At 43.0% G+C, this 19,455-nt stretch overlaps 1 protein-coding gene across 1 annotated transcript in view; it reads right to left on the bottom strand.

Moving 5' to 3' along the window:
• LOC144604190 (contactin-associated protein-like 2) overlaps positions 1 to 19,455 on the bottom strand; it is a 1,366,128-nt gene that overhangs the window by 358,574 nt on the left and 988,099 nt on the right. The gene's annotated exons all lie outside the window — the stretch shown is intronic.

The following is a 19,455-nucleotide window of genomic DNA, read 5'->3' as shown; positions in this document are numbered from 1 at the left end:
TCCCCCCCTCCCCCACCCTCCCCCTCCCCTCCCTCCCCCACCCTCCCCCACCCTCCCCCACCCTCCCCCTCCCCTCCCTCTCCCCCTTCTCCCCCACTCCATCCCTTCAACCTCCCTTATCCTCCCTCCTCCCCCACTCCCTCCCTCCTTCCCTTCCCCCTCCCTCTCTAAGAGATAGATTTAAACTTTAAAATGTGAATAACTAAAATAAGATAACACCGATTTCAATGAAATTCTTCCATTAGCACCAAAGGGATAACGGTGAGTAAGGCGGGCCTAAAATTGTCACGCTATCTTGCGCATTTTGGCTGTAGTTCAGGAACAAACAAACAAACAAATGAGAATTTTAGTATATAGATATTACTTCACTGCATGGGCTTAATCACTGCCACCAGCTCTGCTAGTAGCCCGGTGTATGCATCCATCACTTGTAAGTGTGCAGCTCTCCAGCTGATATAACTGCACTGGTTAAGTGGACTGAATTATGTGTGACCTTTGTTAGCAGATGGACCATCACGAACCATCCTGATTGCCTTTGAACAACATTTTGGACAGTTAAAAAATAATTTTAAAATAATATATTTGCCTAAAAACAGAATAAACCATCATTTGTTAATTAATTTAAAACATCAATAAAATCCTAATCTTAACTTTTAAGTGAGGATCAGCAATCCCGTTGAAATGAATGTGCCTACTTAGACCGGCATAATACGAGGCCGTGCTTCCATTTGTATTCAGCTCCTCAGCTAAACAACTATGCTCCTGGGGTCAATGATGAGTCAAGATGACTTAGATGAAGGGATTAAAAGTACCATTAGCAAATTTGCAGGTGATACTAAGCTGGGGGGTAGTGTGAATTGTGAGGAAGATGCAATAAGGCTGCAGGGTGACTTGGACAGGTTGTGTGAGTGGGCGGATACATGGCAGATGCAGTTTAATGTAGATAAGTGTGAGGTTATTCACTTTGGAAGTAAGAATAGAAAGGCAGATTATTATCTGAATGGTGTCAAGTTAGGAAGAGGGGATGTTCAACGAGATCTGGGTGTCCTAGTGCATCAGTCACTGAAAGGAAGCATGCAGGTACAGCAGGCAGTGAAGAAAGCCAATGGAATGTTGGCCTTCGTAACAAGAGGAGTTGAGTATAGGAGCAAAGAGGTCCTTCTACTGTTGTACCGGGCCCTGGTGAGACCGCACCTGGAGTACTGTGTGCAGTTTTGAGGAAGGATATTCTTGCTATTGAGGGCGTGCAGCGTAGGTTCACTAGGTTGATTCCCGGAATGGCGGGACTGTCGTATGTTGAAAGGCTGGAGCAATTAGGCTTGTATACACTGGAATTTAGAAGGATGAGGGGGGATCTTATTGAAACATATAAGATAATTAGGGCAGGAAACATGTTCCCAATGTTGGGGGAGTCCAGAACAAGGGGCCACAGTTTAAGAATAAGGGGTAGGCCATTTAGAACGGAGATGAGGAAGAACTTTTTCAGTCAGAGAGTGGTGAAGGTGTGGAATTCTCTGCCTCAGAAGGCAGTGGAGGCCAGTTTGTTGGATGCTTTCAAGAGAGAGCTGGATAGAGCTCTTAAGGATAGCGGAGTGAGGGGGTATGGGGAGAAGGCAGGAACGGGGTACTGATTGAGAGTGATCAGCCATGATCGCATTGAATGACGGTGCTGGCTCGAAGGGCTGAATGGCCTACTCCTGCACCTATTGTCTATTGTCTATTGATGCATGGGCGTTTGAACCAGAGCGCATTCCTCACTTCCACCCTGCAGTGTTTAGCTGCAGAAGACTGTAATGATGCCAGGTACACTGCAGCAAGCCAGATGTTCTCTTTGGACTCAACAGTGCATTCTTGGTCAGTACGAAAATTAGGAGTTGTTGGAAACTACACCAGCATTTATTTAATAACAAGAAAATTCACTTGTTTTTTTGTTTCATCTCACAGGTAGGCTTCCTGGAGAAAAATAGTTCAGAATAAGGAAGACACAAACAATCTCCCAGATGTACTGGAGGACAAAGGATCTAGGGGGGTAGAGGAACTGAAAGAAATTTTCATTAGGCGAGAAATAGTATTGGGTAGACTAATGGGACTGAAGGATGATAAATCCCCTGGGCCTGATGGTCTGCATCCCAGGGTCCTCAGGGAGGTGGCTCTAGAAATAGTGGATGTATTGGTGATCATTTTCCAATGTTCAATAGATTCAGGATTGTGGATTGGAGGATTGCTAATGTTATCCCACTTTTCAAGAAAGGAGCGAGAGAGAAAACGGGGAATTACAGACCAGTTAGCCTGACTTCGGTGGTGGGAAAGATGATGGAGTCAATTATTGAAGAGGTAATAACGGTGCATTTGGATAGCAGTAAAAGGATAAGTCTAAGTCAGCATGGATTTATGAAAGGGAAATCATGCTTGACTAATCTCTTGGAATTTTTTGAGGACGTGACAAGTAAAATGGATGAAGGGGAGCCAGTGGATGTAGTGTATCTAGACATTCACAAAGCCTTTGATAAGGTCCCACACGGGAGATTGGTGACTAAAATTAGAGCACATGGTATTGGGAGAAGGGGGTTGACATGGATAGAAAATTGGTTGGCAGACAGAAAGCAAAGAGTAGGAATAAACGGGTCCTTTTCAGAATGGCAGGCAGTGGCGAGTGGAGTGCCGCAAGGCTTGGTGTTGGGGCCACAATTGTTTACCATATATATTAATGATTTGGAAGAGGGAATTAGAAGCAACACTAGCAGGTTTGCGGATGACACAAAGCTGGGTGGCAGTGTGAACTGTGAAGAGGATGTTAGGAGGTTGCAGGGTGACCTGGACAGGTTGAGTTAGTGGGCAGATGCGTGGCAGATGCAGTATAATATAGATAAATGTGAGGTTATCCACTTTGGCGGCAGAAACAAGGAAGCAGATTATTATCTCAATGGAGTTAGGTTAGGTAAGGGGGAGGTGCAGCGAGACCTGGGTGTCCTTGTACACCAGTCACTGAAAGTTGGCGTGCAGGTACAGCAGCCAGTGAAGAAAGCTAATGGCATGTTGGCCTTCATAACGAGAGGATTTCAGTATAGGAGTAAAAAGGTTCTTTTGCAGTTGTATAGGGCCTTGGTAAGACCACATCTGGAGTATTGTGTACAGTTTTGGTCTCCTAATTTGAGGAAGGACATCCTTGTAATTGAGGCAGTGCAGCGTAGGTTCACGAGATTGATTCCTGGGATAGTGGGACTGACATATGAGGAAAGATTGAAAAGACTAGGCTTATATTCACTGGAGTTTAGAAGGATGAGAGGGGATCTTACAGAGACATATAAAATTATAAAAGGACTGGACAAGCTAGATGCAGGAAAAATGTTTCCAATGTTCGGCGAGTCCAGAACCAGGGGCCACAGTCTTAGAATAATGGGGACGCCATTTAAAACAGAGGTGAGAAAAAACTTTTTCACCCAGACAGTTGTGAATTTGTGGAATTCTCTGCCACAGAGGGCAGTGGAAGCCAAATCACTGGATGGATTTAAGAGAGAGTTAGATAGAGCTCTCGGGGCTAGTGGAATCAAGGGAAATGGGGAGATGGCAGGCACGGGCTATTGATTGGGGATGATCAGCCATGATCACAATGAATGGCGATGCTGTCTCGAAGGGCTGAATGGCCTCCTCCTGCACCTATTTTCTATGTTTCTATGTTTCTAGAATAGTCTTTTATGACTCTGGGGAGTTCAGATATTCTTCTGAGACAGCTCTGGGACCAGACTTTAATTATTTCTCATTTATTAAGCATGACTTGAATTAATGCAAAAGTCAATGACTGCACCTGATGAAACTGCAACCAATCCTTTTTTATTAATAGCGATGAATAATAGAGAATCAATTTTGCAGAAGCATGTCGCTTTTTGTTTAAGGCAGTTTAGGAGCGGAAATGAAAAATGTGAAAACGCATACATTTGTGAAATAGGACAGAGCCAATTTCATTTTCCAGCAGCAGATTGAATAATACATACATTCTGCAGGCACCAAAAAGGCCCCTCATCAGCAGTGGACATCACCAATGTCATTAAAGGTTCAAAAGCATAAAGAACGTGCATTTCCATGGATAATCTCCATCCATACAACTGGCTGCTTAACAGGGAATAACGATAGTCAGTCTTTTAAAACAAAATCAGCAAACCACTTTAACATCCATCAACTTATACATTTTAGTTATTGTATGCCAAAATTATTCATTATAATGTGGGGAGAGCTGTGTATCACTCTGAAATATGTTTTCATGTCATTTTAAGCCTGGGCATTGTGATTCTAAATTCAATTTTGCATTCTGAATTTATCAGATTTAGTTTAGTTCAGTTTTGTTTAGAGATATAGCGTGGAAACAGGCCCTTTCAGCCCACCGGGTCCACGCCGACCAGCGATCTCCGCACATTAATACTATCCTACACCCACTTGGGCCAATTTTTACATTTACCAAGCCAATTAACCTACATACCTGTATGTCTTTGGAGCGTGGGAGGAAACCGAAGATCCCGGAGAAAACCCACGCAAGTCACGGGGAGAACGTACAAACTCTGTACAGACAGCATCCGTAGTCGGGATTGAACCCAGGTCTCCGGCGCTGCATTCACTGCAAGGCAGCAGCAACTCTACCGCTGCGCCACCCTGCCACCCAGAAAAAGCAAAGAGCAAAGTTTCGGGGAAAGCTTAAGATTCCCTCAATTGTCAGTTTTGCCCACGTTTCTGGGTAAACCAATTAATCATAGAACAGTACAGCACAAGAAGAGGACCTTCAGTCCACAATCTTCATGGTGAACATGACACCAAGTTAAACTAATCTCCTCTGTTTGTATCTGATCTATATCCTTCCATGGATAGGACAGGTTTAGAGGGATATGGACCAAACTCAGGCAGGTGGAACCAGTGCAGATGGGACATGTTTGTCGGTATGTGCAAGTTGGGCCGAGGGGCTGTTTCCACATTGCATGACTCTATTCCCTGCATTTCCATGTGTCTATCTAAAAACCTCTTCAATGCCCCTGTTGTATCTACCTCCACGACGACCCTTGCCGCACATTCCAGACACCCATCACTCTCTGTGTAAAAAACGTAACCCTCGCATCCTTTCCACCACAAGTTGGTAAATATTCTGGCAGAGCTACAATGCATATACACACTTACTTCTGTGAATCGCATTGCATTGCTCACCAATCATTGCTCATTTGGCCGATACCTAACCTTCATAAAGAGCATAATATTCTCTTTGGACAGGAGTGTTGACAGTGCACAGCATCTACCCCTCCACTCAACCATTATCATAAGAAGACAGAGGAGCAGAATTAGGCCTTTCGGCCCATCAAGTTTACTCCGCCATTCGATCATGGATGTTCCATTTTCCCTCTCAAACCCATTCCCCTGCCTTCTCCCTGCAACCTTTGACGCACTTACCAATCAAGAAGCCATCAATCTCTGTTTTAAAAATACCCAATGCCTTGGCCTCCACAGCTGTCTGTGGCAATGAATCCCACAGATTCACCCCCATCTGGCGAAAGAAACTCCTCCTAATTATCCATCTAAAGGTACATCCTTTTTGTGGGGCTATGCCCTTTGGTTCTAGACTTTCCCATGACTGGAAACATCTTCTTATGTCCATTAGATCTAGGTCTACATTGCTAACCCTCAAGCTCTAACACAATCATTAGCCTCTTCAAAGACACAAGCATTTACACCTCTATGTAGAGACTTACAACTGTTTAAAATACCTCTCCAAAAAAAAAAAATCTATCCTCACCTCTTTTAAGAGATACAGATAAATAACAGTTTCCGTTGCAAAAATAAATTTTCTCTTGACACTTTAATCTACCTTAAAATTCCAGTTCTTCATTCTTTAAAGATGGAAATGAGTACATCAAGAAATGCACCCCGTGGAAAGGCTTGTTTGCAGTATATCATAATATTTTAAACAGTATCCAGATTTCTTTCTTTACCAGGCTGAGAAATTTTGTAGATTTGCATATATCTGATATGAATACGAAGATAAATTATGTGAAATGTACTGTGAAACCTTTCAGAGAGCTGAAATGGATAAACTAGTGTAATATAGTGTTTCAATAATGAAAGAGAGCACATTCCTAAATCATCACAGAAGAACAAAATGGATAAATGAGCAATATTTTCAGCATGCTCCTTTAATAATGTAATGCAAAATTTGGTAAAGGAATTTTTAAATTTTCTTTTTGTTTTCCTTTGAATTTCCCTTTCCTCTGAAGATATCGACCTTACGATGGGGTGGTTCACAATTTCACTAACTTTGGCTCCCCTAAGCTACCAAACATCATTGTGAGTCCAGGCAATTCAGTCACCGGGGAATTACTATTTAAATTGCTTCTAACTCACTTTCCAGAGGGGGTACTGAATAACAATCAAAAATAAGCACCCAGATTCCTGTGCTCACCATGCAAACTGAAGCACAGGATGTGAAGCCAAACTCAAGTAAAAAAGAATTAAAATCAGATGGTAGTTAAAATGACCACAACAGATCCTTGCCAAGTGGGCTACTTTAAAATTAACTACTAGTGCATCTTTAACTGCTGACTTGCATGAGACTGACTAACCTGGAACAGACCATTTGGCCCACAATGTCAATGTCAATGTCATTGTGGGCTGAAGGGCCTGCTCCTGTGCAATACTGTTCTGTGCTAGGGCTTGAACAAACAAACCTGCATTGTTTAGTGTCACCTTATTTGAATGACTATAAAGTTCATTGTTAAATATGACCTCACCTACATATTCAACTGGTGACAGTATAATGTTCAGGTTGACAGTTCTATGAAATTTGTCACAAGTGCACATTTACACGAAGACCATTCTATTTTCCCAGTCTCAACTAATTGGATAAAAGACTTACTGGAAGGTTGTGGAGGCTTTGGAGAGGGCGTAGAAGAGATTTACCAGAAAAGCTATCTGGATTAGAAGGTATAAGCTATAAAGAGAGGTTGGACAGACTAGGATTGTTTTATCTCGAGGGTCAGAGATTGAAGGAGACCTGAAGCTTTATAAAATTATGACAGGCATAGATAGATAGTCAGTTAGACCCATTTTCCGAGGGTAGAAAGGTTAAAGACTAGAGGGCTTTAAGGTGAGAGGGGCTTACTTGAAATGAGATGAGTTATTTTTACACAGAGAATGGTGAGTGCCTGGAATGTGCTGTCGGTAGCAGTGGTGGAGGCAGATACGATAGTGAGATTTAAAAGGCTTTTGGACGACACACATGGAAATGCAGGCTATGGAGTGATATGGATATAGGGGGCGTGGCTGTGTTCTGCAGCTGCGGCTCACCGGCAGTCTCTCTGTTTTTTTGTTGTTTTTTTGTCATTGTCATCGTTAAATGTACGTTTTGTTTTATTTTTAACTTTGTGTATGTGGGGGGGTGGTGGGGGGGTTGGGGGAAACCTTTTTTCAAATCTCCTCCTCAACGGAGATGCGACCTTTACCGTGTCGTATCTCCGTTCGCGCTACGGCCTAACATCGTGGAGTCGGCGGCCTCCAGCTGGGATCGACCTCAAAGACTCCGGTCGCAGGGCCTGGACTTACCATCTCGGAGGCTTCGGCAGTGGGCCCTGCAGACCGCAACATCGGGAGTTCGCAGGTCCCTGGCTGGCGACCGGCTTTTGGGAGCTCCAACCGTAGCAGCTTCGACCGCCCCGAAGTGCAAGGTACAATCGACCCGCCCGCAGGCCCTTCATCGCCCTGCGTGGCTCGGCCGCAGCACTTTCCATCGCCCGGTGGGGGCTCAGGACTTTCATCGGCCTGCTCGGCTCGGCCCTGGGACTTTCCATCGCCCGGTGGGGGCTTCAAAAAGTTGGGAGCCTCGATCACCTCGTGGCACCATGGGAGAAGAATGAGGAGGAGATAATGACTTTTCTTTGCCTTCCATCACAGTGAGGGTATGCCTAGAGCAATCACTGTGATGGCTGTTTGTGTAAAAATTGTATCTGTGTGTCCTGTGCTTTTTGTTGTCTACTGCCGGACCCTGACGTGAGAGGACGCTGGCGTTGTGTATTCGCCGCTTTTCCGTCAGGATAGTTTGTCTGTTTGTTTCTATGTTAATTGTTTTCGTAAAGCGCTTTGAGCATGCGATAAGGCGCTATATAAAATAAATGAATTATTATTATTATCTTGTGGGCAAAAAAGTCATAGAGTCCCACTGCATAGAAACAGGGCTGTCAGCCCAATTTTCCCCATGCCATCCAAGATGCCACATCTACACTAGTTCCACCTGCCTGCATTTGGCCCATATCCCTCCAAATCTTTTCTATAAAATGCGTCTGTCCAAAGGAGATTAGCTTAACTTGGCATTATGTTCAGTGAGGACATTGTGGGCCGAAGGATTTTTCTGCTGACTGAATAGCACGCAACAAAAGCTTTTCACTGTACCTCGGTACATGTGACAATGAACTAAACTGAACTGAACCATTGCTCTACTGTTATATGTTCTATGTTTTTGGAATCCATTTGCAAAGTGCTTGACAATCTTAATTTTAATGTTTTTCTGGGGATGTCCCCTTCAATGCTTCCAATTGGTCAGTGATGTTGCAAAGAAAAATGAACAAAATCTAAATGTGTGCAAGGTTTCCACCGGAGTTACATCAGCTAATCTACAGAGGCAAATGTTTCCAGTAAGGAATGTTTACTTCAGTTGGTGTATAGCAGTCAGGACAGCCCACAAAAAGAGGAGTGATATACATGGATAGGGAACCTTTGTGCTCTCCGAGGATAGACACAAAATGTTGGAGTAACTTAGCATTTGATGTCTCAAAAATCCTGAAATTTTGTGTCTATCCTTGGTGCAAACCAGCATCAGCAGTTCCTTCCTACATACACGTGCTCTGAGCATTGCACAGAGCATCTCCCTTGCCAAAGAGACATGCTATGATGATATTGCAAAACCACTTTGAAATGAACGATTAAATAATTTATTTGTTCTACAGCCTGGAAGCAAGGGTTGTTCACATCAGCACCAACAGGGCTTTTGAAGTTAACTGTGGAATTGAAGGTAGCTGAGAAAAAACTCATTAAATTGATGAATTCAAATTTCTAACACGTGCCAGTACTTGCTAAATGCTTCAAACAACAAAGGGAAAAACAAATAGCCTTATGGTTGGCACCACAGCAAGATCTGAGGGCATAAAAACATGAACAGAATGGACATGCATAAACATCAGACTTAACTGTTGTCCATAATGAGCACTGAAAGATTATTTTGGACTGTCACTTTCATCTTGACAAGACAAGTAATGTTGGCAGAGGCAAACTGCAAGTGATGCCACAGAACCAAGTGACTTGAGCCAATTAACATTTTGGCTGGAGTACAAAGTTCTCACTGTGGGGCGGCACGGTGGTGCTACAATAGAGTTGCTGCCTTACAGCATTTGCGGCACCAGAGACCCGGGTTCGATCCTGATCACGGTGCTGCCTGTAAGGAGTTGGTACATTCTCACCATGACCTGCATGGGATTTCCACGGATGCTCTGGTTTCCTCCCACACTCCAAAGATGTACAGGGTTGTAGGTTAATTGGCTTGATACAAGTATAAATTGTCCCTAGTGTGTGTGGGGATCGCCGGTGGGCGCGGACTCGGTGGGCCGAAGGGCCTGTTTCCACGCTGAATCTCTAAACTAAACTAAACTTAACCCAGTCTTTTTCTGTTACGAAGTCTGTTGATACAATGGACAATGAAAATGTAATTGAATTCAATTCAATTAGTCGGTACTGTGGCGGTTTTTAGAGCTGCTGCCTCACAGCGCCGGAGACCCCGGTTCGATTTTCACCTTGGGCATTGTCTGTGTGGAATTTTGACCAGGTGGGTTGTCTCTGGTGAATAATAAATAATAATAAATAATTGAATAATTAGGTGCTTCAGTTTCCTCCCATATCAGAAATACATGTGGGTTTGTAGGTTAATTGGCTTCTGTAAAATTGCCTCCAGTGTGTACGAAATGGAAATGAGAAAGTGGGATAACAGAACCAATGTGAATTGGTGACCAATGGTCGGTGTGGACTCAGTGGGTCAAAGGTATAAGAAAATAACTGCAGATGCTGGTACAAATGATTTTACAGTGGGTCAAAGGGCTTGTTTCTGTGCTGCACCTTTCAAGAATTCAATGAATCACCATTATTTAAACAAAATGCATTTGGGATTCTACTGGACAAATTGCCAATGGATTAAACACAAATGAATGAATGCAGCGAGTGTGATGCGATTCCTTAACTTATAAAAATTGTGCTGTATATTTCATACGTTCTGTAAATGAATCATTTGAATATTTCCACTAAAATGTGGAATAGTTTTTTTTTTAACAAATCAAGACATCCCTTGGTATGCAATTGTATGTCAGCCTCCAGCTGATATATCCTTTTGGAAGTCTGCAGGATATCAGTCTCTCCGACCATGCCCGAAAGCTCATGAAATTAAGGCTAGCCATGAAGATAAAGGGCAGATCAATGGAAAAAGTGGAAATAGAAAGCTGAACACACGTACTGGTGAAGAAAAGTGAATAATCATGTGGAGATAAACCATCGGCAGAAGCAGGTTGTAGCGACCACAGAGTGGTTGCCTTTTCATCAGCAGATCTTCTCCATAAGAGAATAAGGGGCTGTATAGATGTCTGGTGCCTCAGTTCATAGTCTTTGGGTCAAGGAGAACAGAAATAGATCCTTCAACCCATGAGTCTCTTCCAACCCCCCACTCCCCTATCCATTTACATCACAGTCATAGTCATACAGCACAGTAACAGGCCCTTGAGCCCAACTTGTCAATGCCAACCAAGGTGCCCCATTTAAGCTACTCCCATCTGCAGTGCCAATCTGGTGCTACACTAATGCCAATTTATTCTCCCCAAATTCCCAACAATTTGTGGATTCAAATCCCTCATCGACATTTTAGTAGCAATTGACAGTGGGTAATTAACCTACTGACCTGCATGTCTTTGGGAAGTGCGAGGAAACCCATGCGGTCACAGGGAGAACGTGCAAACCTCACAGAGACAGCACCGGATCGCAAGTTTGAATCCAGGTCGCTGGAGCTGGGAGCTAACAACTTTATTAAATGCACTTATTCACAAAATACTGGAGTAACTCAGCAGGTCAGGCAGCATCTCGGGAGAGAAGGAATGGGTGACGTTTCGGGTCAAGACCCTTCTTCAGACTGAAGACTAATTTATTTTAATGCACCACCTCTATCAATAAATGAGTGGCAAAGGAAGTTTGGATGTTATTGTTGGAGGATTTTTTTTAAAACACTGATTTTAAAGATACGCATTAAATCATTCAAAGGTCTTTCTTTAAGCTTTTTATTGACCATCTGGAATTATAAACTTTCATGGCCCTTGGTAAGAATTTATTTATTTTTGCCCTAAACTCCCTCTTTAATTTGCCGGAACTTTGCCCTAGGAATCGTTTGAACTCAGAAGATAGCAGGCTGAACACAGGATTGGAAATGTAATTTGTGACTTTCTACCCAAGTTACCTCACCATCCTCTCATTGAGATGGCTGAGAAGGTTGACAAGAAAGTTTAGTTTGCCTGGCATTTCTGATGGATGATTCAGTTTCCACAGATGTCTGTGCCTGTAAACCCCTGGCAACGTTACCCTGTGAATAACTGTGTTGTTTTTCCCCTGGGTTTTTCATAAACACTTCTAATTTATATGGAACCGGGGTAAACAGTGTCATGGTTGAGTGATCACAAGCCCTGTCTTGTTTGATGAGCAATACAACCCAGATGCCAGTAAACAAATTAAATGCCTTCAGAAGCCACTGAGAGAGACCATGGCAACACACTCCTCCTTAACAGAAGGACAGTGGCTGAAAGTTCCTTCAAGTCCTGCGAGACGTGTAGTGATCATGCAGTTTGAAGCGAAATAATTCTAATTGACAGCTGTGGCTTGGATCATGGGCATGGACAAGCTCCATTTTGTGCCTGTGGGAGAATGCTCTCCAGTGTCACTGAGAACAAGCCAAAGAATGCAAAAAAACAGTAGAAGGCCATTCATTCCCTGAACCTTCTATCACCATCCATTCAAGATAGTCATAGAGCCATGCCACATGGAAACAGGCCTTTCAGCCCAACTAGTCCGTGCCGACCAAGGTGCCCTATCTGAGCTAGTCCTATTTAGCCGTGTTTGTCCCATATCCTTCCAAATCTTTCCTTTCCATCTGCCTGTCTATATGTCTTTTAAATACTGTTATAATACCTGCCTCAATGACCTCCTCTGGCAAATCTGGTATAACAATTGGTAACAACATTTGTTTGAACCTATGAAGCCATCCCAGCAAATACACTCTTCTGATGGCAATCGGCATCAAGGGTGAGGCTGGGTGCTGGGCCATGCTACCAAATGGTAACATGCAAGCTTCTGGTTTAGAAACATAGAAAATACGTGCAAGAGGAGGCCATTAGGCCCCTCGAGCCAGCACTGCCATTCATTGCAATCATGGCTGATCATCCACAATCAGTAACCTGTGCCTGCCTTTTTATCATATCCCTTGATTCCACTAGCCCCTAGAGCTCTATCTAACACTCTTTTAAATTCATCCAGTGAATTGTCCTCCACTGCTTTCTGTGGCAGAGAATTCCACAAATTCACAATCTCTGGGTGAAAAAGTTTCTTCTCACCTCTGTTTTAAATGGCCTCCCCTTTATTCTCAGACTGTGACCCCTGGTTCTGGACTCCCTAAACAGTGGGAACATTTTTCCTGCATCTAGCTTGTCCAGTCCTTTTATAATTGTATACGTCTCAATAAGATCCCCTCTCATCTTTCTAAACTCCAGTGAATACAAACCCAGTCTTTCCAATCTTTCCTCATATGACAGTCCCGCCATCCCAGCGATTAACATCATGAACATGCCTTAATAGCAAGGATGTCCTTCCTCAAATTAGGAGACCAAAATTGCACACAATACTCCAGATGTGGTCTCACCAGGGCCCTATACAACTGCAGAAGAACCTCTTTGCTCCTATCCTCCAATCCTCTCGTTATGAAGGCTAACATGCCATTAGCTTTCTTCACTGCCTGCTGTACCTGCACGCTTACTTTCAGTGACTGGTGTACAAGGACACCCAGGTCTCATTGCACTTTCCCTTTACCTAATCTGACACCATTGAGATAACAATCTGCCTCTTTGTTTTTGCAGCCAGTGGATAACCTCACATTTATCTACATTATACTGCATCTGCCATGCAGCTGCCCACTCACTCAACCTGTCCAAGTCACCCTACAACCTCCTAACATCCTCTTAGCAGTTCACACTGCCACCCAGCTTTGTGTCATGTGCAAACTTGCTAGTGTTACTTCTAATTCCATCATCCAAATCATTAATATATATTGTAAATAGTTGTGGCCCCAGCACCAAGCCTTGTGGCACGCCACTCTCCAAGGCCTGCCATTCTGAAAAGGACCCGTTTACTCCTACTCTTTGCTTCCTGTCTGCCAACCAATTCTCTATCCATGTCAACACCTTACCCCCAATACCATGTGTTCTAATTTTTCTCACCAATCTCCCGTGTGGGACCTTATCAAAGGCTTTCTGAAAGTCTAGATACACTACATCCACTGGCTCTCCTTCATCCATTTTACTTGTCACATCCTCAAAGAAGTCCAGAAGATTAGTCAAGCAGGATTTCCCCTTCATAAATCCATGCTGACGTGGCCCAATATCTTAACTGCTATCCAAATGCGCCGTTATTTCCTCTTTAATAATTGACTCCAGCATCTTCCCCACCACCGATGTCAGGCTAACTGGTCTGTAATTCCCCGTTTTCTCTCTCGCTCCTTTCTTGAAAATCCACAGGAACTGATCTTGAATCTATTGAACATTGGAAAATGAAGAAGGGTCTCGACCCGAAACGTCACCCATTCCTTCTCTCCTGAGATGCTGCCTGACCTGCTGAGTTACTCCAGCATTTTGTGAATAAATACCTTCAATTTGTACCAGCATCTGCAGTTATTTTCTTATGCCAATGTATCCATGATTTCTAGAGCCACCTCCTTGAGTACCCTAGGATGTGGACCATCAGGCCCTGGGGATTTATCATCCTTTAATCCCATCAGTCTACCCAATACTATTTATCGCCCAATGCAAATTTCTTTCAGTTCCTCTGTCTCTCTAGATCCTCTGTCCTCTAGTACATCTGGGAGATTGTTTGTGTCTTCCTTAGTGAAGACAGATCCAAAGTACCTATTCAACTATTCTGCCATTTCCTTGTTACCCATAATAATTTCACCCGTTTCTGCCTTTAAGGGACCCACATTTGTCTTTACTAATCTTTTTCTCTTAACATACCTAAAGAGGCTTTTGTCCTTCTTTATATTCTTGGCAAGCTTACCCTCGTATTTCATATTTCCACCCCGTATTGCTCGTTTTGTTACCTTCTGTTGTCCTTTGAAAGTTACCCAATCCTCTGGCTTCCCGCTACTCTTTGCTATGTTATACATTTTTTCTTTTAGTTTTATTCCATCCCTAACTTCCCTTGTCAGCAGCCATGGTTGCCTCTTAGAATCTTTCTTCCTCTTTGGAATGAAATGATCCTGCATCTTCTGGATTATATTCAGAAATTCCTGCCATTGCTGTTCCACCGTCATTCCTGCCAGGATCCTTTTTCAGTCGATCTTGGCCAGCTCCTCTCTCATGCCTTCATAGTCCCCTTTATTTAACTGCAACACTGACACTTCTGATTTAACCTTCTCACTCTCAAATTGCAGATTAAAACTAATCATATTATGGTCACTACCTCCAAGCGGTTCCTTTACCTTGAGTTACCTTATTAAATCTGGTTCATTGGACAACACTAAACCCAGAATTGCCTTCTCTCTGGTAGGCTCCAGTAAAGCTGCTCTAAGAATCCATCTCGGAGGCACTGTACAAACTCCCTTTCCTGGGGTCCAGAACCAACCTGATTTTCCCAGTCTACCTGCATATTGAAATCCCCCATAACCACAGTGGCATTACCTTTGTTACATGCCAGTTTTAACTCCTGCTGCAACTTATGCCCTATAAGTTTGAATGTTTGGGGGCCTGTAGATAACTCCCATTAGTGTCTTCTTACCTTTACAATTCCTCAACTCTATCCACAGTGACTCTACATCGTCAGTCCCTATGTCACCTCTCGCAAGGGACTGAATTTCATCCCTCACCAACAGAGCTACCCCACCTCCTCTGCCCACCTGCCTGTCCTTTCTGTAGGATGTAAAACCCTGAATATTCATTTCCCAGTCCTGATCCTGCAGCCACGTCTCTGTAATCCCCACAATGTCAAATCTACCAATCTCTAACTGAGCCTCAAGCTCATCTACTTTACTTCTTATACTTCGTGCATTCATATATAATACTTTTAATCCATTACTCATCCCACCTTTCACATCGATTCCTATTACACTTGGCCATACTCTCCTATTCCTTTGTGCCATACTCTCCTATTCTGTCCTGTTAATTCTGGGGTCTTTCTTAACTTTTCCTATACTCTTTCCCTTTAACTCCATCCTTGTCTATCCCATTTGACACCCCCCACCCCCACTATTTATTTTAAAACCACCCGTGTAGCAGTGGCAAACCTGCCTGCCAGAATGCTGGTCCCCCATCTGTTGAGGTAGAACCCGTCCCTTTTGTACAATTCACCCTTGCCCCAAAACAGATCCCAGTGGTCTAAGAATCTAAATCCCTGCCCCTTGCACCAGCTCCTCAGCCACACATTCAGATCCCCTATCTCCCTGTTCCTGCCCTCACCAGCACAAAGAACTGGAAGCAAACCGGAGATAACCACCCTGGAGGTCCTGCTTTTCAGCCTTCTTCCGAGCTCTATGCTGTACATTTTGAGTTGCTTCTTGGTAACTATTGACGAGCGGGTGGTGGGGGTGAGATGGGTAGAAGGTCTCAAAGTACCTTTCCAAGCATGTGTTCTGCCTGCTATCCTCTCTTTTCCATTGAATTCAGATTAATTTCAGGTGCAAAACTTCTTTTCAATTGAAGAGGGAGATTTGGCCAAAGATTATACAATTGTTTCAGGGCCCTTGAGACACTACATCGTCTACCAACGACCCTGCCTTTTGTTGATCCCATTATTTTTTATTTGATTTGCAGCTTGCCAGATATGTCATCACCTGAACCAATTGGTGTTTGTGCACAGAGTTGTAAATGCTAATACAAATGATGCTCAACCACAATGTGTAGGAAAAAACTGCAGATGCTGGTATAAATCGAAGGTACACACAAAACGCTGGAGTAACTCAGCGGGACAGGCAGCATCTCTGGAGAGATGCTGCCTGTCCTGAGAAGGGTCAAGACCCTTCTTCAGTCTCGACCCGAAATGTCACCCATTCCTTCTCTCCAGAGATGCTACCTGTCCCGCTGAGTTACTCCAACATTTTGTGTCTATGCTAGACCACAAAATGAACAAACTTTTAGGACTTGACTGGAGTCAATGCCAAACAGATTAGAACAGAAGGGTTGGGAAGACTTACCATATCAGTACTCTGGCTACAAGAGCATGTCAGATGTATGTTCTTTAAACTGTCCCCAACATCTAAGACGCACATGTCACATAAGTAAGAGCCATTTTAAACTCGTCTGAAATGCTACCATTCCTGCAAGATGTTTGACATTACTCCAATAAAACAACTCATTTGGCATCCCACCCACCACCTAGATTATTCAGTCCATAAATTACTAGCTGCAATGTGCACTACCATTAAAATGCATGGCAGCAACAGGCCAGGTTAAGTCAAGTTAAGTCAAGACAAGTGAAGTCAAGTATTCTGTCACTTGCACAAGTACAATGAGGTACAGGTACAATGAAAAATCTTGCTTTCAACAGCATCACAGGCACACAGACTCAGCCAAATGAGCAAGAAAAATTATACAGAAATCACACGTAATATTTCCAAACTAAAGACCAACGTGCAAAAAAGCAAGCACAAGCTTCTTTAGCAACACCCGTCAAACCTGTGCCTTCAACCATATTGAAGGAAAAGGGCAGCAACCTCATAGAACACCTGCAAATTCATTTACAAGGTATATACCACACTGACTGGAGGTACTTTGTTGTTCCTCCAGGGCAATTTGATCAAAATCCTGAGACTCTAGATAAACTACTAGGAGATTGTGCCTGACACGCTTCAGAGTGTACATGAAGTTGATCATCATCATCATATATCTACAGCCGGAAACAGGCCTTTTCGGCCCTCCAAGTCCGTGCCGCCCAGTGATCCCCGTACATTAACACTATCCTACACCCACTAGGGACAATTTTTACATTTACCCAGCCAATTAACCTACATACCTGTACGTCTTTGGAGTGTGGGAGGAAACCGAAGATCTCGGAGAAAATCCACGCAGGTCACGGGGAGAACGTACAAACTCCTTACAGTGCAGCACCCGTAGTCAGGATCGAACCTGAGTCTCCGGCGCTGCATTCGCTGTAAAGCAGCAACTCTACCGCTGCGCTACCGTGCCGCTATCATGATGAGGGAATTAATTAAAGTAGCTGGTATCTGAACAACAAGTTAACGAACAATAAATTGGAAGTATTCTGGATTCTACATTCTGCGTAAAAGTTAGTTTTAACATAACAAACTTTCTCTTTGGAATGTTGAGTAATCCAATTTGTACTTCTGCTAGTTTCCATATTTTTAGATTATAAGGGTAAGCGTTTATGACCCACTGTTGAAATAGCTAGTTCCTTACCTGGTTCCAAATTAGACGGACTTCTGGCAAAAGCTTCATCTTGCTCAGAGTCAGATGAAGAACATAAAGCTTTATCTCAGCGTGAGACTATTTTAATGGTCTCATCTCACGACTTAACAAATGACATGCAGAATGAAGTTATCTTCAGTTTCTAATACATGTGGACATTTGCCTAGCAATTGGATTCCGAATTTGATTCTGATATGAATTTTAAATGTTGTACATCATGCCAACAGAAGATTGAAAGTTACAAAAAAATCATGAAATGGGCATCCTTATTTTAAAATAATACTATCAGGCTTTGCTTCTTTTGAAAAGTGTTGAAATCCAACCTGCACAGCAGCTTCCTTCACTGGCAGTTGCCATGTTGTTCATTTGTTGGCTCAAGAGAAGCGGGTCAGCAATTTTAAAGAAATTTCTCTGCGGCAGTAATACATGGGAAAAATGGGAAATGGAGATGGCAGAAGTACCAAACAGTACATGGACCTCTCAGAGTGTGATCTGATTGTGCAGTGGTCACAGGGGGGCTTTGAACCCTATCATCCGTGACAATATCTGGTCTAAATATTGAAGAATCTGTGAAGTATACTTACTGGTTCACAGACCCATTTAATCCTCACAGATGGTGCCAGCATTATGATCAGGCCATAACGATCCAAATTCTTAACAATATCAGTTGTATGTAAACGGAGGAATCAACTGCAAAGTGGTAGCTTTGTTGCCATGAAACATTCTGCAAGAACACTTAAAGCACCAGTTTTGAGTGAGAACTGCAGATGGCTGTGGGATGGTTTCTAACACTGTATATAGACATTGGTGTGGCACTCTGCTTCTCTAAAGCACAATTGGATACTATGGCAGGAGTACGTTCACCCTGGAGAGGGTTGGATCACACTGGGATCTCCCAGACTCCTTCTAGCTCACCATCTTGAAAAGAAAAATTGACAATCTCACCAGGGGTGTTAGGGTTAGGGCTTCCACTAGGAACCTGGGCTTGATCAGATGGTGAGACAGTTAGATGAAAGAGGTTACAATCTCAGATCAGATGGTCAGAGCATTGGCGGCTTGGAACAATGGAGGCAGTCGGGAGAACTGGGCAACTCAAAATTATCAGGAAATGTTGTTATGCTGCTTCTCTCCAAGTAAAGTCTATTCTCAATCCCACAACTCTGAAAATAATGTTTTGTGACAGAATTTGTGGTCCCCAATAAACATTAGGAAGGACCAAAGAAACGTTGTAATCAACTGTAGATTGATATCAAAAATAAAAGTATAATGATTGAAGATGAGAGGAAGGTTTAAAAAGGGTTTGAGGGGAATATTTTTTTTACACAGATTGTGGTTAAAATCTTGCACTCACTGCCAAAGGAGATGATGGAATCAGATACAAAAACTACAAGTAAAAGATATTTAGACAGGGTACTTAAATAAGCAAGGCATCGAATGATACCTAACACTTGCACAAGGGATTGGTGTGGATGGGCAAAAAGGTTGGCATGAATGTGGTTGGCTGAAGGGTTTGCTTCTGTACAGTACAACTCTATGACTTGACAAATTAAATTGTACAGCACATGAAAAGCACTTAGAATGCAACAATTTCAAAGACTTCTGTTCAGCAGGGCATTATGAGTTTGAAAAGAGAAAATCAGATCACACCTGCAGTATTTTAAATAGTTTTCAACACATAGTACATGAACTTTCAATTATGAAAAAAAAAACTCAAAGTCAAACATGTATT

Source organism: Rhinoraja longicauda, chromosome 2, assembly GCF_053455715.1.
Source record: "Rhinoraja longicauda isolate Sanriku21f chromosome 2, sRhiLon1.1, whole genome shotgun sequence".
NCBI classification, from domain to species: Eukaryota; Metazoa; Chordata; class Chondrichthyes; order Rajiformes; family Arhynchobatidae; genus Rhinoraja; species Rhinoraja longicauda.
The sequence above is the reverse complement of the archived record's forward strand: the minus strand, read 5'-3'. Positions and strand labels throughout refer to the sequence as shown.